Below are 22317 nucleotides of genomic sequence, written 5' to 3'. Positions count from 1 at the left end.
TTAAATGGTAAAATTTTGTTCTTTTTTATTGCTGAGTAGTATTCCATTTTGTGTGTATATATACATACATCTTCTCTATCCATTCACCTGTTGATGGACACGTAGGTTTTTCCGTGTCTTGGATATTGTAAATAACGCTGCTATAAACATTGAGGTGTGTGTATCTTTTCAAATTAATGTCTTTGTTTTTTTTTTTTCAGCTTTATAATCAGGAGTGGAATTACTGGGTCTTATGGTAGTTCTATTTTTAGTTTTTTGAGTTAAACCATGACTCTTGAGTCAGATTAGCCTGAACCAAATATGCCCCAACTGCTTAGTGATTCTTCCCAAGTTTATTAATCCTGTGGGTCTGAATTGCCTCATCTATTAAATGATGATAATAAAACACTGGCCTCTCAGGCTTGTTGTAAGAATTTAAAACGTAAAAAATGAAAAACACTTTTTACACAAAACACTTTGTAATATCTGCAAACATTCATTTACACTGAATGTTTGCCGATATTATTTGCAGATGTTGGTCTTATCAACTTCTTGCAGAATAAGAAGTGTGTCTTGCATAGCAGACACCATGGTGGTCCTGCATAGCAGAAGCTGAGTTGGACATGGAGAAGGATGTTTTGCCAGAGAGGGAAATGAGACACCTAAATGGGCTGTTATAGGAATGTCTCAAAACATCTTCCACAGAGGTCTCCAGGACGTGAAAGATAAACTACCTTGTGGGTGACCTAAAAGCAAGGGAATGGTCACTTGGTTTCCCTTACAGATGCCAAAACTGTCCTACCACATATAGTTTTCTATTTTAGGATTCCATGGTTCTAAGTTCTTCACCTGTCCCTTTTCATTTACACTCCCTCCTTCTATAATAAATCTCTCAATGTTTTTCTCCCATTGAGTATTCACACCTATTGCCTCAATGAGACAGTGGCTGAACCTCCTCACCTTGTTTGTTTAGCCTGGCAAAGAAACAAATTCATAGTTGTCTCTATTCACTGTTTCAAGGGAAGAAAAATGCCCCTTACTCATCTCTATACCTCCAATCCTGTACTGAGCCAGGCTCAAAGCAGGTTCCCAGGTGTTTGAACAAATGAATGAATGAAAATTGTTGATTATTTTATTTAAAACTTCTTTTCATTCTTTGAGGCTCTGAAAAAGACCAAAACCATCAATCAAATAAACCATTAGGTTTAGAGAAATTAAGACACAAAAAATATGGTTGACATTTAACAGAAAAGAGCTGCTTCTTAACTGTCACTTTGGGTTTATGTACCATCTAAACCATGTCTCTATCCTTCAGTCTACATTCAACCCAAATATATCCCCTCTAGCATCTTTGAGTTACTTAACTAGGTCATCAGAACAAAGGGATCGCAAAAACTTGATTAACTTCTTGATGTGAACTTTTAATGCCCCACATGGATTGCTGTTATATTACTTGAATTTCTTTTTCTGAAACTGAAGCCCTCCAAGTAAAATAGAATTGAAATCACACTGTTATGACCCTCAATCCCATGGTCTCAGAGAAGTCACTTAAAAATGAGCACTGGACAGCAGCTTACAACAAATGCACAAGGGAAATGACAAACAATATGAATCAAAGGCAAAACAGATGGCAAGAGCAGCTGTGGTGAGACAGCCATACTCAGAATATAGTGTCCCTCTTCCCCATGTAGGCTGTGTCAGCTCATGTGACTCTGGCAAAAGGAGCAGATCTAAGTCCATTCCATGTCATAGAAGGTGATGCACATTAGCTGCCCTTAAAAGGTTTCTCCTTGAAACAGCTCATTTCCCTAACTGCTTTAGCTGCACTGGGGGTTTGTGGATATAAATTCCAACCTAGCTTCTCACTCTTCCTTCTGCAATGAACTAGAGTTAAAATTGGATACTACCAATTAGATATTTCTAAACATCTGGACACCTGACTTTACACAGGATTCAGTAAATTGTTTCTCTGATGAGAATTTTTAAATGACATTTAGTGTCAGGTTTTTTCATGTTATAAAGGTAATACCCTGTCCTATAAAAATTTGGAATATTTCAATAAGTATAAAATATTTAAATTCAAAGATAAACATTGCTAATAATTTGACTTGTTTCTCACTTTTTTTTTCTACGATTGCAAGTGCAGAGTCTTAGAAATACTTCAGCCCTTAACAGTCTCATAAATAAATCTTTGATTATGTCTTCCATTATTTCTTCAGGTTAAACTCATAGAAGTAGAACTATTGGGTCCAGGGATATGAACATATATGAGATTTTTAACATACATTAACAAACTGTCTTCCAGCATATTTGCAAAAAATATATAATCCAAAAGTATATTAAGATATATTCAGATCACTGCTCCCTTAACATCTTTGAACATGATGTATTTGATAGGCAACTAATAAGATAACATCATTTTAATTTCCCTATAATTGTTAATTTTGGACTAATATTTTATTATGCTACTTATTTTGTTTAGTCTGTCCTTAAAATCACATATTCATATGACTTTCTCTCCAATTAAGTTATATAAGTCTTGAGATCAGAGGCTATGTTATTCTCTGTATATTTACCATAGTCTCTGGAACAATGCCATTCATACTGCATGCACTTAATAATATTAAATAAATTTTGTAGACAGAGTTAATCTTAAATGATCAACAGCAAAACCAAACCAGGACTTTCTGAATGCCTCAGATATATTGGAATATACTTCTGAGTGTATGTGTATATATATATATATATATATATATATGTATATACTTTTGTGAACATTATAAAATCTTTGACAAAGGTACATTATTTTTTGCAACTTTAAGATGAGGAAAGTAATTATAATGGTAGTTAGAATAGTTGTGAAAGGAAACCAGATAATGAGTGTAAAAATGATCAGGAAAAATGTCACAATACCATATAAATGTAATTGGATTTAAAAGATAGTGTTAATGATTGACAATATTCATTAATGAAAGATTTTATAAAAGTGTTATTTCTATTTTCAAGTTTCTTCATCTGTCACCTGTTATACTTTTTCAAACCCTAGAGTCTATAGTTTTTTTAATTAATTATCCATTTAATACATATTAGTGTATATGTGACAATCCCAATCTCCCAATTCATCACACCACCACCACCCCACCCCCCACTGCTTTCACCCGTTTGTATCCATACGTTTGTTCTCTACATCTGTGTCTCAATTTCTGCCCTGCAAACCAGTTTATCTGTACCATTTTTCTAGGTTCCACATATATGCATTAATATACGATATTTGTTTTTCTCTTTCTGACTTACTTCACTCTGTATGACAGTCTCTAGATTCATCCATGTCTCTACAAATGACCAAATTTCGTTCCTTTATATGGCTGAGTAATATTCCATTGTATATATGTGCCACATCTTCTTTATCATTTTGTCTGTCAATGAGCATTTAGGTAGGTTTCTTCCATGACCTGGCTATTGTAAATAGTGCTGCAATGAACATTGGGGTGCATGTGTCTTTTTGAATTATTATTTTCTCTGGGTATATGCCCAGTAGTGGGACTGCTGGATAATAAGGTAATTCTATTTTTAGTTTTTTAAGGAACCTCCATACTGGCTGTATCAATTTACATTCCCACTAACAGAGCAAGAGGGTTCCCTTTTCTCCATATGCTCTCCAGCATTTGTTGTTTGTAGAATTTCTGATGATGCCCATACTAACTGGTGTGAGGAGATATCTCATTGTAGTTTTGATTTGCATTTCTCTAATAATTAGTGATGTTGAGCAGCTTTTCATGTGCTTCTTGGCCATCTGTATGTCTTCTGTGGAGAAATGTCTATATAGGTCTTCTGCTCATTTATGGATTGGGTTGTTTCTTTAATACTGAGCTGCATGAGCTGTTTATATATTTTGGAGATTACTCCTTTGTCCGTTGATTCATTTGCAAATATTTTCTCCCATTCTGAGCATTTTCTTTTCATCTTGTTTATACTTTCCTTTGCTGTGCAAGAGCTTTTAAGTTTCATTAGGTCCTGTTTGTTTATTTTTGTTTTAATTTCCATTTCTCTAGAGGCGGGTCAAAAAAGATCTTGCTGTGATTTATGTCAAAGAGTGTTCTTCCTATGTTTTCCTCTAAGAGATTTATAGTGTCCGGTCTTACATTTAGGTCTCAAATCCATTTTGAGTTTATTTTTGTGTATTGTCTTAGGGAGTGTTCTAATTTCATTCTTTTATATGTAGCTGTCCAGTTTTCCCAGGACAACTTATTGAAGAAACTGTCTTTTCTCCATTGTATATTCTTGCCTCCTTTGTCATACATTAGTTGAGCATAGGTGTGTGGGTTTATCTCTGGGCTTTCTATCTTCTTCCATTGACCCATGTTTCTGTTTTTGTGCCAGTACCATATTGTCTTGATTACTGTAGCTTTGTAGTATAGTCTGAAGTCAGGGAGTCTGATTCCTCCCGCTCCATTATTTTTTCCCTCAAGATTGCTTTGGCTATTTGGGGTTGTTTGTGTCTCCATATAAATTTTAAGATTTTTTATACTAGGTCAGTAAAAAATGCCATTGGTAATTTGATAGGGATTGCATTGAATCTGTAGATTGCTTTGCGTAGTATAGTCATTTTCACAATATTGATTCTTCCAATCCAAGAACATGGTATATCTCTCCATCTGTTGGTATGGTATCATCTTTAATTTCTTTCATCAGTGTCTTGTAGTTTTCTGCATACAGGTCTTTTGTCTCCCTAGGTAGGTTTATTCCTAGGTATTTTATTCTTTTTGTTGCAACGGTAAATGGAGTGTTTCCTTAGTTTCTCTTGCAGATTTTTCACCATTAGTGTATAGGAATACATGAGATTTCTGTGCATTAATTTTGTATCCTGCAACTTTACCAAATTCATTGATTAGCTCTAGTAGTTTTCTGGTGGCATCTTTAGGATTCTCTATGTATAGTATCATGTCATCTGCAAACAGTGGCAGTTTTACTTCTTATTTTCCAATTTGTATTCCTTTTATTTCTTTTTCTTCTCTGATTGCCGTGGCTAGGACTTCCAAAACTATATTGAATAATAGTGGTGAGAGTGGACATACTTGTCTTGTTCCTGATCTTAGAGGAAATGCTTCCAGTTTTTCACCATTGAGGATGATGTTTGCTGTGAGTTTGTCCTATATGGCCTTTATTATGTTGAGGTAGGTTCCCTCTATGCCCACTTTCTGGAGAGTTTTTATCATAAATCAGTGTTGAATTTTGTCAAAAGGTTTTTCTGCATCTATTGAGATGATCATATGGTTTTTATTCTTCAATTTGTTAATATGGTGTATCACATTGATTGATTTCCGTATATTGAAGAATCCTTGCATCCCTGGGATAAATCCCACTTGATCATGCTGTATGATCCTTTTAATGTGTTGTTGGATTCTCTTTGCTAGCATTTTGTTGAGGATTTTTGCATCTATATTGATCAGTGGTATTGGTCTGTAGTTTTCTTTTTTTGTAGTACCTTTGTCTTGTTTTGGTATCAGGGTGATGGTGGCCTCATAGAATGAGTTTGGGACTGTTTCGTTCTCTGCAGTTATTTGGAAGACTTTGAGAATGATGGGTGTTAGCTCTTCTCTAAATGTTTGATAGAATTCACCTGTGAAGCCACCTGGTCCTGGACTTTTGTTTGTTGTAAGATTTTTAATCACAGTTTCAATTTTGTTACTTGTGATTGGTCTGTTCATATTTTCTATCTCTTCCTGATTCAGTCTTGGAACATCATACCTTTCTAAGAATTTGTCCATTTCTTCCAGGTTGTCCATTTTATTGGCATAGAGTTGCTTGTAGTAGTCTCTTAGGATGCTTTGTATTTCTGCAGTGTCTGTTGTAACTTCTTCTTTTTCATATCTAATTTTATTGATTTGAGTCCTCTCCTTCTTTTTTTTGATGAGTCTGGCTAATGGTTTATCACTTTTGTTTATTTTCTAAAAGAACCAGCTTTTAGTTTTATTGATCTTTGCTACTGCTTTCTTTGTTTCTATTTTATTTATTTCTGCTCTGATCTTTATGATTTCTTTCCTTCTGCTAACTTTGGGTGTTTTTAATTCTTATTTCTCTAGTTCCCTTAGGTGTAAGATTAGATTGTTTATTTGAGATTTTTCTTGTTTCTTGAGGTAAGATTGTATTGCTATAAACTTCACTCTTAGAACTGCTTTTGCTGCATCCCATAGGTTTTGGATCATCGTTTTTCATTGTCATTTGTCTGTAGGTAATTTTTTATTTCCTCTTTGATATCTTCATAATCACTTGCTTATTTAGTAAGTATTTTTTAGCTTCCATGTGTTTGTGTTTTTTACTTTTTTCCCCTGTAATTGATATCTAATCTCATAACATTGTGGTCAGAAAAGATGCTTGATATAATTTCAGTTTTCTTAAATTTCCTGAGGCTTGACTTGTGATCCAGGATATGACCTACCTTTGATAATGTTCCATGTGCACTTGAGAAGATGGTGTAATCTGCTGTTTTTGGATAAAATGTCCTATAAATATCAATTAAATCTATCTTGTCTATTTTGTCACTTAAAGCTTGTGTTTCCTTATTAATTTTCTGTTTGGATGATCTGTCCATTGGTGTAAATGAGGTTACATTTCAGTTATTGTATTGTTCATCTATGTTTGTTTGTTCTTTAATTCTTCTAGGTCTTTGTTAAACATTTCTTGCATCTTCTTGATCTTTGCCTCCGTTTTTTTCCAAGGTCCTGGATCATCTTCACTGTCATTTTTCTGAATTCTTTTTCTGGAAGGTTGCCTATCTACACTTTGTTTACTTGTTTTTCTGGGGTTTTATCTTGTTCCTTCATCTGGTACATAGCCCTCTGCCTTTTCATGTTGTCTATCTTTCTGTGAATGTGGTTTTTGTTCCACAGGCTGCAGAATTGTATTTCTTCTTGATTCTCTGTGGGCAGATTTCTTAACCTCTCCAAAACTGAGTTGCTGCTAGTGGTGAAGGGTCTCCTGCAGAGTCAAGAGGTGGCTGTAGCTCACTGCAGGGACAAGGACACTGGTAGCAGAAGTTCTGGGACGTACTCCTTGGTATAAGCCCTCCTGGAGTCTGTCATTAGTCCCACCAAAAAACTATAGTATTTTTTACCAGTCTAATTATGAACTTCTTAAAAGGAAAAAAAAATACAACTGCTATTATGTGTGTATGTGCTTTATTATTAGTCATTCCATAAAAAAATTGATGAATTTCTAATGATAAATTTGAAATAATGGAAGCAGAATAAGAAATGACGCCCAAAGGAAGATCCAATTTGGAAAAATACTTTGTTGTAGACTACAAAGGGAGAAACTTGATTAGTTACAAAATACAAATCCTCCAAAATAGAAGTGTCTCAGGAAAAATTGTTGTTTTTGCCTCCTCTGACAACCTCCAGCTCAACTGCAGCACTTAAGACTAAGAGAAATTTTTACCCAGGATCCTGATGCAAATGTGAAGTGGTATGTGAAGTTGTACACAATATCCTTAATACCTAATTTACTTTAAATTAGCAATTTTTATAAGACTCAATTCAATCTAAGAAAATAAGGCCAAAGACAATTTCATAAATACAATTCTATTAGGACCTAAAGAATGTAGTCCAATCAACCAGTTTTCCAACAAGTTGATTTGGTCTTGGAGTAAAATTCAGGTGATCTAAAAAAGTTCTAGGCATTTTCCAAAATCCATTCGGTTTTTATTCCTCAAAGTCGAATTTAGTAGATTTGGGGACACTGGGAATATGTGGTTTTTAAAACCTCTCTTGAGGAGCCTGAGGCACATTCCTGGTCAGGAGGCTCAGGCTTAGAGAAATGAATGGATTGCCTATCCTTAAGAAGTCCTTGGTGAATATTATCTTACAAAATTAAAATTCCTACTATATATATTAGCCCAACATCTTTAACTGACACCAATATCTTTAAAAGAGGTTTCTGTGGGAACACAAGGAATATATAAGGTAGATAAAGATGGAGAGAGGGTTAGAGTAAAAGTAGAAAAGGTGATGGAATGACAGAAAAATATTGTGACAGAAGATTTTTATCTGTTGGGACTTCTTTTCTACCCAATGTTGTGTGTGATGAAAGGAAGTCAAGCGATCCAGATACTTAAATGAAATTGGGGCTCATAAAAAAGGTACCAAGACTGGGTACTGGGAGAAAAATCAGTAACAGGAGATGACGTAAAAGGAGACACAATAATATAATAATATGACTCCCTTTGAGCAGGACAGCAGAAGACTTGTCCCTCAGAAAGTAGCTATCCCAAACAATGCTTCGTTGGTCCTCAGTATATTTCCTAGAAGATAGAGCAGAAACTCCAGATGACTTCCAGATCCAGCACTGTTTTTTTTTTCATTTGTTTGTTTGTTTTATTGCACTTTGCTTTATTACATTTCTCAGGTATTGCATTTTTTACAAATTTGAGGTTTGTGGCAACCCTGTATTAAGCAAGTCTATCAACACAATTTTTCCAACAGCATTTGTTCACTTTGTGTCTCCGTCACATTTTGGTAATTCTCAAAATATTTCAAACTTCTTCATTATTATATTTGTTATGGTGATCTGTGATTAGTGATCTTTGATGTTACTACTACAACTCACTGATGACTCCAATGACGGTTAGCATTTTTGAAGAATAAAGTATTTTTAAATTAAGGTATGTACTTCGTTTAGACAATGCTATTGCACACTTAATAGATTACAGTATAGTGTACACATAGACTTCAGTATAGTACAAACATAACTTTCATATGCACTGGGAAACCAAAAAAATTATTGCAATATTCACTTTATTGTGGTGGTTCTTAACCAAACCCACAATATCTCTGCAGTATGCCTGGAGTCACTTTCTGAAACACACAAGTCAAATAGATTAGGTTAACACAGTGTTCTGTGCCATCCAAACTCAGAAAACAAATAGATCCATAGTGAGGGATTCTTGAAATGCAACAAAAGATTATTCATGTGAGAATTCTGGAGTTTATATATCTAAACTCTATGAAGATTGAGAATTTGTTTGACCATGCCCCAATATCTCCTATGCTTCCTTGAACTTTATTTTTCTAAGCATTATTAGAATTTGATTTTTTAAAATTTATTTATTTTTATTTATTTATTTTTGGCCATGTTGGGTCTTTGCTACTGTGCAAGGGCTTTCTCTAGCGAGCGGGGGCTACTCTTCGTTGCGGTGCAGGGGCTTCTCATTGCCGTAGCTTCTCTTTGTTGCAGAGCACGGGTTCTAGCTGTGTGGGCTTCAGTAGTTGTGGCACAAGGGCTCAGTAGTTGTGGTGCATGGGATTAGCTGCTCCGTGGCATGTGGGATCTTCCTGGACCAGGGATGGAACCCGTGTCCCCTGCATTGGCAGGCATATTCTTAACCACTGCACCACTAGGGAATTGATGGTGATATGATCACCATATGATCAAGCATATGATCCAGCAATTCCACTTCTGGGTATTTATCATGCACTCCCTTGGGCAGTTTTTTATTCTGTTCTTTAATGTTACCACACCAAAAAATGCCATCTCATTAAAACTTCTTCATGGATGTGGAATCTGAGTAGATTTCCAATAGTGAATCATTCTTGTTTTTCAATTTTATTTTTCAGACACTCCCTGAGGCATGTCGGTACTTCCCCAACCAGGGGTCAAACCTTCACCCCCTGCAGTGGAAGCACGGAGTCTTAATCACTAGACCACCAGGGAAGTCCCTCATTCTTGTTTTTTCAGTGGCCCACTGGGTAGTCAAGTATTCTTTAACAGGTCCAGCACCGTTTTCAATGTTCAGTTCTGGATTAACCTCATGTAACGCCAACCACAGATCCCGCTCAGAGACTGCTGAGTCTCATTCTGCCTCAGGGATCATTTAACTGAAAGAGCCCAGTGGAATTGACTTGGGGCTTGGCAGGATGTAGAGACTTTGCTCTTTATCCCAGGACCTCTCAGGCTGTCTTTTCCCCTCTCTTTCCTTTACCCAGTCCTTCTTCAGTCATCACAAGCCTAAAGGGATGAGCAGAACCCCAGTGGTAGGAGGAATGAAAAGATTAGAGATCAATGGAGGTGCTGTGTGACCTAGGAAAAATCTTTTTATTGCTCTGTATATCCTTTTTCAGTGATTTATAAGTCTCTGATTCTGGTGCCTAAGGTATTTATTGAGATGAAATGTGTGTGTGTGTAGTTAAGCTTTTAACTCGCTAATAAGTTAACTTTTAAGTTTCTGTGAGGCCAGAAAGCCGTAAAATGTCTGCCTTGGCATATATTTCCCAACAACAATTTAATAGGCCAAGACTAGAATAAATTCGTAGCTATCTTCATTTCTAATCCTATTTTATTTTCCAAACCATTAACAAACATCATCTCATCAATTCCAAAAATAATTCCTCTCTCTCCATCTTTTCCATCTATGAAGAAATGAAACCTATTTTTTTCATCTCTTTAATTACATGTGCAGATGTTGAGAATAATATTGCCGGTGATAAATATATGGTGAACTCTATCCACTGGCAAATAATAATATATCTTTTCATATTATGATAAATAAAGAGGAAGTTAAATGTGTACAGATAAGTGTATCAAAATAATGGAGTGCTTTCAAATACCCATTTCTTTTTTGTGTGTGATGATTTAACAAATATAAAATTCTGGCTCCAGACTCCAAGATATTCATCAAAGATATTTGTTTATGAATGAAACAGTAACAGTTCATCAAGGGGCTGGGATAGGTGTCTGGCTGAGCTGGCATTTCCACGTTTCATAGGACCTCGTCTATCTAGGTTCAAACTGGAACCAGACTGTGAATGGTGGTTTCTTATTTCCTTTTCACCTTCACTGGGTCTCAAGGACTTACATCCTGTTGTAAGCAACTCCTTTGTCCCTTTTCTGTTTCTTCAACCCTGTTTTCCTTAGAAGTTAATCATAAAGATGAGATCACTAGGCAACATTTAACCTAGCTTCTGATTTTTGCTTTGCAAAAGATACACAAAGCCTTACCTTATCTGTTGATTCCTTTCCTGAATTAGAAGGAGTAAGAATGAAGAGATAAGTAGTTAAAGAATAACTGACCCTTTACCCCTAGCTTCCCTTAGTAAGTTTGCAGGTGGACCCCATGGATGCAGGCAGACCACATGGACAAGAGAATGTCCAATTGCAGGTGGACCACGTGAGCAAGACAGCATCCCAAGGAAGATAGGGAGAAGTCAGCAGGTCTGCATACAATGGAAAAATGACAAAGAATCTGACCTCCTGACTAAATGATTAACTGAGATTGTTTCCCCTTTTTCCCTTAAAAGTTGTCTTGGCTGAGCAGAATCTTCAGAGTTGGTGTCTGGACACAAGTCCAACTTCTCCCCAGATTGCCGGCTTTCCTGAATAAGGCATCTTTCCTGTCTACTGACACTTGCCCCTCGTTTTATTGGCTGGCAAGCAGTAAGCTGACAAACCTACATTTGGTTACGTTATCCTCAGGGAGACCAAGGGTCTCTCATCTGTGTTAGTGAGATATTTGAGTCCTCACACTCTCCTCTTGAACTGCTACCTCTCCTCTAAATTCTGACTTAAGTTACTCTCATTTATTACTAAATCTCCTTGCAAAACCTGTTCTTGATAAAAAAATAATAATAAACTTCATTTAAAAAGGGCTTCAAATGTATTAATTAATTCCTTCAAATTATGCAAACATATATCAGGACTTCCTGCAGGGACTTTTTTTTTTTTTTTTTGTGGTACGCGGGCCTCTCACTGTTGTGGTCTCTCCCGTTGCGGAGCACAGGCTCCGGACGCGCAGGCTCAGTGGTCATGGCTCACGGGCCCAGCCGCTCCGCGGCATGTGGGATCTTCCTGGACCGGGGCACGAACCCGCGTCCCCTGCATCGGCAGGCGGACTCTCAACCACTGCGCCACCAGGGAAGCCCTGCAGGGACTTTTTACATTTGAAGTATGGCCAATGCCCCTGTCTAGCTACAGAGTACAGAAAAGCACTTGACAGAAAAGCACCATCTAGTGTCTGCAGATCAGGAAGGAAAGGAATTTTGAAAACACAGAGGTCCTCTCAAAACCTCAGAAACGATATCACAGCAGTAGGCATATTTCCACTCCATCAGAAGGAGAGCCTTGGCCATAAGGAATATTTTGTGCAACAGCCATATAGATAAAATGTTTTCAAAAATTTCATGCAACTGCAAGTTACTGCTTTTATATCATTGTTGGACATTGTGAAGTGTGTTCTCTCTTTCTCCCTAAATACCTCTTAATAAGCCATTACAGACCTATTTTTGGTTCAGTTGCCCTTTCCAATAGACCATCTGTTAGGAAGGCAGTGTAGGAAGCATGGATTTGCAGACTGTATTCAAGTGCTGGCTTTGCCTCAGACAAGCCAAGTGACCCTAGACCACCAGTATTCTGGTGGCTTTTCTACTTTGCAGAAGAGCCAGACAAGTAGATATGAGGACTGGTGTTCAAAGGAGAAACCCTGGTAACTGAAACATCTTTGGGGGAGGCAGTAAATTAAAAGAGGATAGAAGAGAAAGACCCACCATGAAAAGAGATGGTTCAAAAGGGAAGGCAGCATAAGTGCCTCTCTGTATGTAAGAAAAGAGAATGGCAAGATTGATGCAAAGGATGCAGCTTTTTTGTAAGAACATGATAAAATGATTCAATTCACTAAAATTTATTATGTTCCAAATGTTTCAGATATTATGCTGGGTATTTCATTCAAATGAGGAAGAAAAAGATATATCTAACTAATTAATTGTGATGAGCACAAAATGATAAATGATGTATAAAATGATAAATGGTGGGGTATAAACACATGGCTATTGGAGGACAGGGGAGGGAATAATTTATTTTTCTGGGAGATAGTTTTGGGTGTTGAGAAATCTCAGAAAGGATCCATGAAGGAGGTGATATATGATAGACTTTGAGCAGAATTTAATAGAAGAAGAAGGTGTGAAAGACAATGACAAGCCATTCCATGAAGAAAAAAATCAGAAGCTACCAGAGGAGGAAGGGCTACATTATTCAGAGTCTTACACATGGTGTAGATCAGTGGTTCTCAGTCAGGGATGACTTTGGTCCCTACGGAACATTTGGCAATGTTTAAAGACATTTTTGTTGTCACCACTAGATGGAGGGTAGGAGTGAGAACAGGGATGCTACTGGCATCTAGTGAGTAGAAGCCAGGGGTGCTGTTAAACTTCTTACAATGCACAGGACAGTCCCCCACAGCAAAGAACTATTCAGGCCAAAATGTCAATAGTGTGATTGAAAAAATTCTGCTGTAGATTATGGCTTCTAACCCAAATGCTGGGGGCACCATTCGTATGTTTTCAACAGGGGATTTTAAGATTATTTTGACCATTGTGTGAGAAACTGACTGGATGGCAACATGATAGGAAAGTCAGTTGGAGGCTACAGCAGCAGTTTCCATGATAATAATGGTGGTTTCAACTAGGATGTGACAGTGGCAGATAGAGAAAAGTGGACAGACTCAGGATATGTCCTGAAATGATGAGGGCTGGACAATGGACTTGAAGAGAGGGATGACGAAAGAGGGTTATGCTGATTTGCAGATTCCACAACAAAGTGGATGGAGTGAATGAGAGACATTTGGAAACACACACTGAAAATAAAAATCAATTCACTTTTAAAGTATTTTAAGTTTGAAAATCTTTTTAGACAGACAAAACAGATTTCAAGTATCAGATGGATCTGGGGTTCAGGAAAGACATGTAGGGTGGCAATAAAAATTGGAGGGTCATAGACAAAGACATAATATTTAAAGGTATAGAAATGAATATTACCTCAAGAAAGTATAAAGCATGAGAACAGGTCCCAAATCTACAAAACACCACCATTAGGCATTGGGACAGAGAACAAAGGAGACAGAAAAGTCACTGCCAGAGGAGTAGAAACAAACACAGTGAAGTGTGGTTTCATGAAGGCCAAGAGCTGTTAACATTCCAAGAAAAAAGGAGGAAGTGGCCAACTGTCCCCCTCTATTGAGAGGAAGGGGCTATTAGTGCTGGGAAGAGTCCATTGAATGTGACAATGTGGAGGTCATGCTGGTATAAAAAGAGAGAAGCTGCAGTGCAGAAGCCAGATGGATGTGTGTTAAAGATGAATAGAAAGTACCATGATTGAATGTTGCTGAGCTCTGTGATCCTGGCAAAGAGCACAGGTTAAGAAATTCCCATACACTTTTTGCTCCAGAAAGCACTTACTGCAAAGAACCACCCTTCACCATATAAACCTCATAGATGCCCCTTGTTTATCTGTAAGGCTAGGCACAGCTCCTCCAAATTCCCATTCTTTGTCTCATAAATGATTACCTAAACTGCTTGTCCTCATTTATTAAACAGAACAAAATACTTGTTAATCACACTTTAAGAGTCATTCCTTCCCTTAGTTCTCAGATGTTTGACCTACCTTCAGACTGAGCCAGCATGCAGGTCCTCCTTAAAGTCCCCTCCAGGAAGATAAGTTGGCCTTGGGGTAAATCATTCCATCATGCCACCTTCTCATCCCATTTCCCACATCTGGTTCTTTCTAGCCTTGTTCACTCCTCTCTGTAGAACAAAAACCCTTTTTGCCTAAACTACGAGAAGCTTGCAGATCTTATGACCACAGGGCCTCCCTGTTGCAATCATCTTTCCAAAAAAAGTCTCTCCTTACTAAATCCAGGTTTGTATTTTTATTTGACAAGATAAGAAAATACAGAGTGTGTAGACAACTCTCTCAAAACCCTTTTTTGTGAAGAAGCATTTTAATGGAGACACGACCTGGAGGGGTTGGGTTGAATAGGTGCTAAATTGAGCAGAAAGTCAGTAGGATGCATAGGGCATGGCCTTGATTGGGGGAAAGGGGAGGAACATATTCCCATTACTGCAGAGTCACATTGGGGTTGATGAGCAGAGGTGGGAATGGCTTGTGGAACAGATGAAGGTCAAGCTCTTTGGTGTCTGTTTGCTACGGTAGTTCAACAATATTGGGAATGAATAATAGTTTATTGCATAAAGCCAACTAGGAGTTTGCCCAATCATGGCAGAAAGGAAGAGCAGGTAAGACACTATGCCAGGCTCCACTGGTCTTTGGCTTAGTGACATCTGGAAATCTAGCCAGACAGAAGGTCAGGTATAGAGAATTAGACCACAGAGAGGCTGCTTCACCAAACAAAGACAAGACAGTGTGGAGACCAAATCCCCTACTGGGATGGTCATATTCGCCAGGTTTCTGTTTATGGTATAGGAAGAGTCCAAGCCATTTGGTAGTCAGTGAGAAAAACAAAGGAAAATCTACAGACGTTGTTTCTGAGCAAGCCCTAGGCCTACATAGACTTAAAATCAAAGGTGAGCAAAAAGAAATATATACAAAACACACACACACACAAATTGGGACATATTGAGGCCTTGCTACATTCCTGCCCCTGCAACCTTATAAACCTCCTCCTTTTTGGTTGGCCGCAGCAAGCTCACATTGGATTCTACTGGTTACAGCTGACAGAGTCCTAAATCACACAAAATTACAACAGTCAGAAACCACTTATCCTCTGAACAGCATTGCTTTGACATACATAAAGCAAAATATTCCAGAAATATGAGAAGAAATTGACAGAAACACTATTGTAGTGGAACTTTAGAACTTATGGCTCTGCACTTGACTGATGAAGAAGAACAAATAAATAAGGATATATGTTCTGATATGTTCTAAATAAATAAGGATGTATGTTCTAAAAATAATAAGGTTAAATTTTGGGAAAAAATTACACTTGATACTCTACACAAATCGTTCTTCCATTCAGTATATTTTTGAGAGAATATTATAGTTCAGAATTGTGCTAAGAAGTAGGTTTTCTGTGGATCATAAATAAAAATCTTGCGCATATGGAGCTTTCAGTCTGGTGGAAAAGATAGCCTTTGAACATATAATAAAGACAATTGTTACAATTACATTTTGCCATACAAATTGCAAATTGCAATAAATGCTATAAAAGTATGGGGTGCAAGGAAAGAGAATATAAAGTGAGAACGATAGATTGCCTTTAGATCAGATGGCCTGAGAAAACCTCTCAGAAGAACAAGCCTTGTGGCAGGAGATGGAGCTAACCAGGCAAGCACACAGAGACTATGCCCAGTGGAGGGGCACCATTGGCCATGGATCTGAGGTGGGAAAGAGCTTGGTATGTTCAAGGATCAAAAGAAGACAGGTGCTTCTGTGGATAGATCACAGGAAGCAAGAGGAAAGGCAGCCAAATCTGCAGTGCAGAATCTATAGGTCTTGATTCTGTCCCAGGAGCAGATGCAGAAAATAGAGAGCATTTTGCCATGTTAAGGGGAGGGATGAAAACAGATTAATTTATTTGAGTCACATGACTGACAGGTAGAAAATAGCTTTGAAAAGAGCAAGAATCAAATCAGGAATGAAAGGGCAAGTCTAGTGGAACAAGAGAGAGTTGCTGACTGCTTGGAGGGAAGTGGAAGCAGTGGAGTTGAAGACAAAGAGGTTGATGTAAAATAAATTTTGGTAGCTTTGACAGAGGTCGGTAATAAATTGGATTTGAGTGGTGTTGGAAAGGGAAATATTGCAAATGTCTCCAGGAAAAAGAAACATTTTATTGAAGAATTAGTGGAACATTTATAAAAATGTATCATGTATTCAGTCACTAAGGAAATTTCAACGAATTCTCCTAATCAGGCATGCACAAGACATGGTCTCTGACAGCAATTCAATAAAATAAAAACAAAAATTTAAATAAAAACAAATGACTACATGGATATTAAAGGAAAAAACTAATAATAAAATAAACAAAAATCTTTACCATCCTAAATAATAACTCTCTAAGATATCAACACTGAAGTTACAGATTATTAGATATAAAGAACTCTATATCTCAATTCTCATGAGACAGGCAGTAAAGTCATGTTCAGAGGCCATATCATAAACTCAAACTGTTTTGTTAATAAACCACAAACAAGGAGAATAAATTAAACTATGCCTTGAACTCAAATTAGAAAAAGAAAAAGGACAAAATCCTAAAGAAATCAAGAGAAAAGAATTAAGAAGAATACAAGCAGAAATACAAATATAAAGCCCAGAAAACTAGTAGAACAGATAAATAAATGAAGTGGCTGCTTTTTTTAAAACAAAATCTCCCCAAAATAGATAGAGCTCTAGAATGTCAAATCAAATAAAATAAAGAGAAAAGACAAAGCCTCAGAATTACAAAAAGAAATGCAAAGTCTCTTATTCTGGTAGGACCCATTGCCTGAAGAGAGAACATTCATAAAGAATGACCTTGGATCATACAGAAATCTGTTTTATTTCTGTCAGGTGATGCACATTAGGGATTCATAGCATTGTTTTCAGGAAAGGAGGTTTCAGAATCGTGAAGATAATTTATACAGCAATTCTAGGAGTTTAAGAGGAACTCAGCATATTATTCATTTTCCAACTCCTTCTCTCTTGAGATGAAGATGGTAGTGGAAGGACGAGATGAACAGAGGACATGGGAGTTCTGAGTCACTCATCATTATGAGGAAATACCTAAGGACATCCTCCAGTGGGGCTACACACATTATTTTATTTTTATGTAATGTTTAATAAATAATAATATAATTCTAACTATATTCAGACCTTATTCATTAGCTCATTTGATCCTCATTGCAAATCTATGAAGCAAGTACAATTATAGTCCCTGTTCTACAGATGAGGAAGCTGTAAGAAGTCAAGTAAATCAGCCATTTGTTAAAGTTCCACATCCACTTTTTTTTTTTTTTTTTTTGCGGTACACGGGCCTCTCACTGCTGTGGCCTCTCCCGTTGCGGAGCACAGGCCCTTGATGCACAGGCTCAGCAGCCATGGCTCACGGGCCCAGCGCTCCGCGGCATGTGGGACCCTCCCGGACCGGGGCATGAACCTGCGTCCCCTGCATCGGCAGGCAGACTCTCAACCACTGCATCACCAGGGAAGCCCTCCACTTCTTTTTTAACCTTAGTAGTAAGGCTCTTCATAACAATTATAAAGCTTATCTATCTCAATGCAATGCTCAACCCCCTATGAGCTAATCACCAGAACAATAATTTCTAAACTGGTATGCCACAGGACACTTCTTGGGGAGATATTAATAGATGTGGACTGAAAAAAATGCCAAACATGTGTCAAATGCATTTGAGAAATTCTGCAAACTATACTCTTACCCTTAAGTTCACAATGCCTACCACACTCAAAAATTTTGTAGTCAATAAAACTGCTTAAATTTGGTAAATTTTTCTAACTTATCTGAACATGGAACACTCTCCCCCTCCCTCATTCAAAGCTTTTAAGATTCCACCCACACACTGTACAATGTGCACTGGTTTGTGGAACAAATAGCATTTTCTTGGCAGGGTAAATAATGTAAGAGTCCCTAACCTCGTTACTATGATCATTTAACATCAATCTGCAAGTTCTAGTCAATGAAATAAAATGTAAAAAATTGGTTAAGATATATAACTACTCGAAGTATAACTTTTTTCTTTTTTTTTTTTTCGCTGCTGTTGCAGTTCTTTGCCTAGAAAATCCAGATGCATCCACCAAAAACTTATGGAACCAATCAGAGTTTAATAAGATGTCCAGATAAAAATAAATTTATGATAAAGTAAAATGTTTCCCTCTATGTTAGTAATAACCAGCAATATAAATCATCATGTGAAAAATAAATGGTGTACTCACAATGGAATATAAAACATGTAGGGTAAACAAGAAATATACAGGTACCCTTGAGGCATGCCAATGACCATTCTTTACTAAGACTTCACCCCACTCCCATCATCATCATGAAAGTTCACACTTTTTGAACCCTTACTCTGTGCCAGCACATTAGGGCTCTATAAGTGTCATCTCAATTAATCTTTACAATAACCTTATGAAACAGACTCTATTTACAAATGAGGAAACAAACACTTTTGGGTCAGAAAATGGAAAAGAAATCTCGAGTAAACGCTGAAGCACACTGAGTTCTTGAATAGGATGGGTAGTGATAATGTTAATTCTTCCTCAAATTAATATAGTTTTAATAAAATTCCAATCAAAATTATAATGGAATACTTTAGCTTGCCATAGAAAATTTACATTTTTATCTGGAAATTAATAGGTGAATAGCCAAGAATATTCTTAAAAATAAGAGAGAACGTTTCTCTATCAGATTTTAAACTCAGTCAGAAAGGTATTGAACTCAGAAAGATAATACTCAGACAAATGAGATGTTAGTGTATGATAAAGGGGTTATTTAAAATCAGTGTGGAAATGATGAATTATTTAAGAAATGTTCAGCCAATCGCCCTCATGTTCCAGAAGACAAAGGAGCATGGATGACTGACCAAGTGAATAGATAGGTCAGCATCTTCTGTCATCTGTCTTTGGAATGATTAGCTATCCTTGCAGAGGACCATTTTCTGCAGCACTGATAGGCAGAATAAAACGATTCCAGAGGTAATTATCCTCTTTGTCTTTTTTTCTTTCCTGAGTTGAAGGAGGAGGGGAAAATGTGGAAATCTCAAGGTTTTACAACACATTTTACTTCACCCTCTCTCGCTTCTTTTCCCAATGAGTACCGGAAGTTTGATGAATATCTACTGATTGTTCAGAACCATGGGAAACATGCCTAAAACACAAACGAGAACAATAAAAACAGAATCATCAGGAACAAATTCTAAGAGAAAGCCTAGCTCAGTGCGGGATGGGCCAGCAAAGGAACATTTGTGTTACGAGACTTTGGAAATATGTAGGACTGTGTGGAGGAAAAAGAGATGAGAAGGGGACTTCAGAAATGAAGGGGGAGGTGGGAAGGAATGAATGAAGGCAGAGAAAGTCTGTGAATCTGAGAGTGGAACAGAGGGCACACCTGAAGGAGTAACAGAGGGTGATAAGATACTAGGTACAAAGAAGAAAAGAAACCTGAAAGTAAGTCCAAGGAGTTAGATGTGATTGGAGCCAGTGCAGGTTTGCAAGCAAGTGACCCAGAAAGACAATGGCATTAAAGAAAGAAGGCCCTGGCACGAGGATGGAGAAGAGGAAGGAAAATTAAATCAAAGGTCCCAACATGAGGGCCAATGCTGTAATCCAGGTGTGAAGTGACAAGGATAAAGAAAAAGACTTAAGATGGTGACAAAATGCAAACAGACACTTTGAAACAGCCATGACCAGGACAAACTAGAGTCATGTTACAGTTATTTTAAACACCGGGGGTAGAATCAAGTGCAGTACCTAGGTTAGTATTGATAAAAGAAATTTTCACATATTGAGGTATGGTCAAGTCGTTCTGGCTTAGACATGGATTAATTTGAGTGTTATGCTAACTAGAATAGCCTGTTTGTGGCCTATCAAACAAATGTTGTGCATATGTCTTAGTTATTAAAGAAAAGGATACATTGACCAGAAGTAAAGAATTTCCATGTTAAAAATAAAGATTAAATGCCTCCCTTCCTTGGATGCCAATACTGGGCCTCCTTTGATAAGACTCCCTACCCAGGTGCCAAAGCCATACTGACTCACTGTGTACGTGCTGGTTTGTTTTTTGTTTTGTTGTTTGCTTTGAAACCTTGAAGAAATGTATCACTGACTTTAACATTCTTTGTTCTGCAAGATATAAAACTGTGCTGGAAACCATGCTTCTCCAGAGTAGTTTCTCAGAATAATCTGGGAAGCTAGCTTCCGGGCTATAGTCCTCAGTTTGGCTTAGATAAAACTCTTTTCTATTCTTATTATTGATTGTTTATTGATTAGTTTCATCGACATTACCCAGTAGAAATAAGATCTCCTTTCATCAGTATGTCAGTTCAGTCCCAAAGGGAAAACAAAAGCACTAGTCACAAAAGTCCTTCCCTCACCCCCACCCCAGGGTGATGCTCATTTGATTCACTACCTTTATTCCGGGGTCTTAATCCAATCTCCACCTTCCTTTGTCTCAAAAGAACAAAATTTATATGTATACTGTATTCCTAAGTAACTGTGGGCTTTTTTTCACTATAATAAGAGGAAACTTGGAAAATAGAAGTTAAATTTGTTGAATTCTTATGTCTATTCTGACACTGAACACCTGTGCAACTTTGAGCAAGAACTTGAGTCTTAGTTTCTTCATTTGTAAAAAGGGTTACTGTTTCCTGACTTTTAACATTACTGTGAAAAGTAAACAAATATATGTATACACACATATTAAACCTGCCAACCTAGTGTCAAGTATAGAAATAAAGGGGCCTGTTATTTACAATTATAAACACAATACTTTTGAAGATTGAGTCAGTGGCTCTCCAAATAGCTATATTTCCTTCTCCTGCAGGCTCATTTATAACAACAGCCCATATGACCACACACACACACACACACACACACACACACACACACACATGCAATTGGTTTCTGTTACCTTGATGTAGCAGAATTGAGATATCCTTTTATCAAGCAGATTCCTTCTCTCCAAGAGTGGCACTACCAGGTACAACCACTCCACAGGACAGTTTGATGAAATAGTTTGCTGTAGTTAGTGTTCCCAGGGGAAAAATAACAGGCTCTCATCAAGTGTTAGGGCTCAGCAGCTTCTCCAGCTGATTCAAATTCCATTGTTTATTTTGTACATCTGGATGCTAAATGGAATCATCTCTAGCATCGGTTTCTCCAGGCTTTCTTTAAAAAGGTTTAATAAAAGGATTAGGAGTTTAAATAGGTTTCCAACTGTTAAAAGTAGTTTTCTCATTTTTCATGTTCACATTCTCAAAACCAATTTATCTTCTTGACCTTCTGGCTGCCGCTTCCTCTGGAATGGGAGGCTGCCTCCAACCAAGAGGAAAAAGGGACCGTACGCCACTCTGTGATCTCCATATCTCCAGTGGACACTTATTAAGTCCCTACTACTTGCACAGAACTGGAATGGGAACTAAAGAGAATTCAAAGACGTTACGTTGTCATTTTGTTGGAAAGAGTAGAGAAACCCATGTGAAATATAGAGCTTCATTATAAGAAACAAAGTAAGAGAAATCAAAATATTTTGGAAGATATTGTAAGAGAGATAAGGATATAGAAGTGAATTGAAGGAGAAAGAGAAATGTGAAGATCTAAAAAAAGTGGTTCTCAACCCTGCTTTCCCATTTGAATCACCCAGGACACTCGTTAAAACTCCCAATGCCCAGGCCATACACCAAACTAATTAAATCAGAATCTCCCTTAGTGGGTCTTGGCCATAAGTATATACTTGCTAAATCTCCCAAAGTGATTCTAATGTGCAGCCAAGATTGAATAGTACTAAAGTGGAGCAAAGATAAAAGTTTCCATGAAAATCTTGACTATTACCATTAAGCGAGATGGGAGCAG

Source organism: Delphinapterus leucas, chromosome 13 (assembly GCF_059928025.1).
Source record: "Delphinapterus leucas isolate spDelLeu-1000000601 "Yukka" chromosome 13, BTC_Dleu_Yukka2, whole genome shotgun sequence".
In the NCBI taxonomy this organism is placed as follows: domain Eukaryota; kingdom Metazoa; phylum Chordata; class Mammalia; order Artiodactyla; family Monodontidae; genus Delphinapterus; species Delphinapterus leucas.
Note: the sequence above shows the minus strand (reverse complement) of the source record.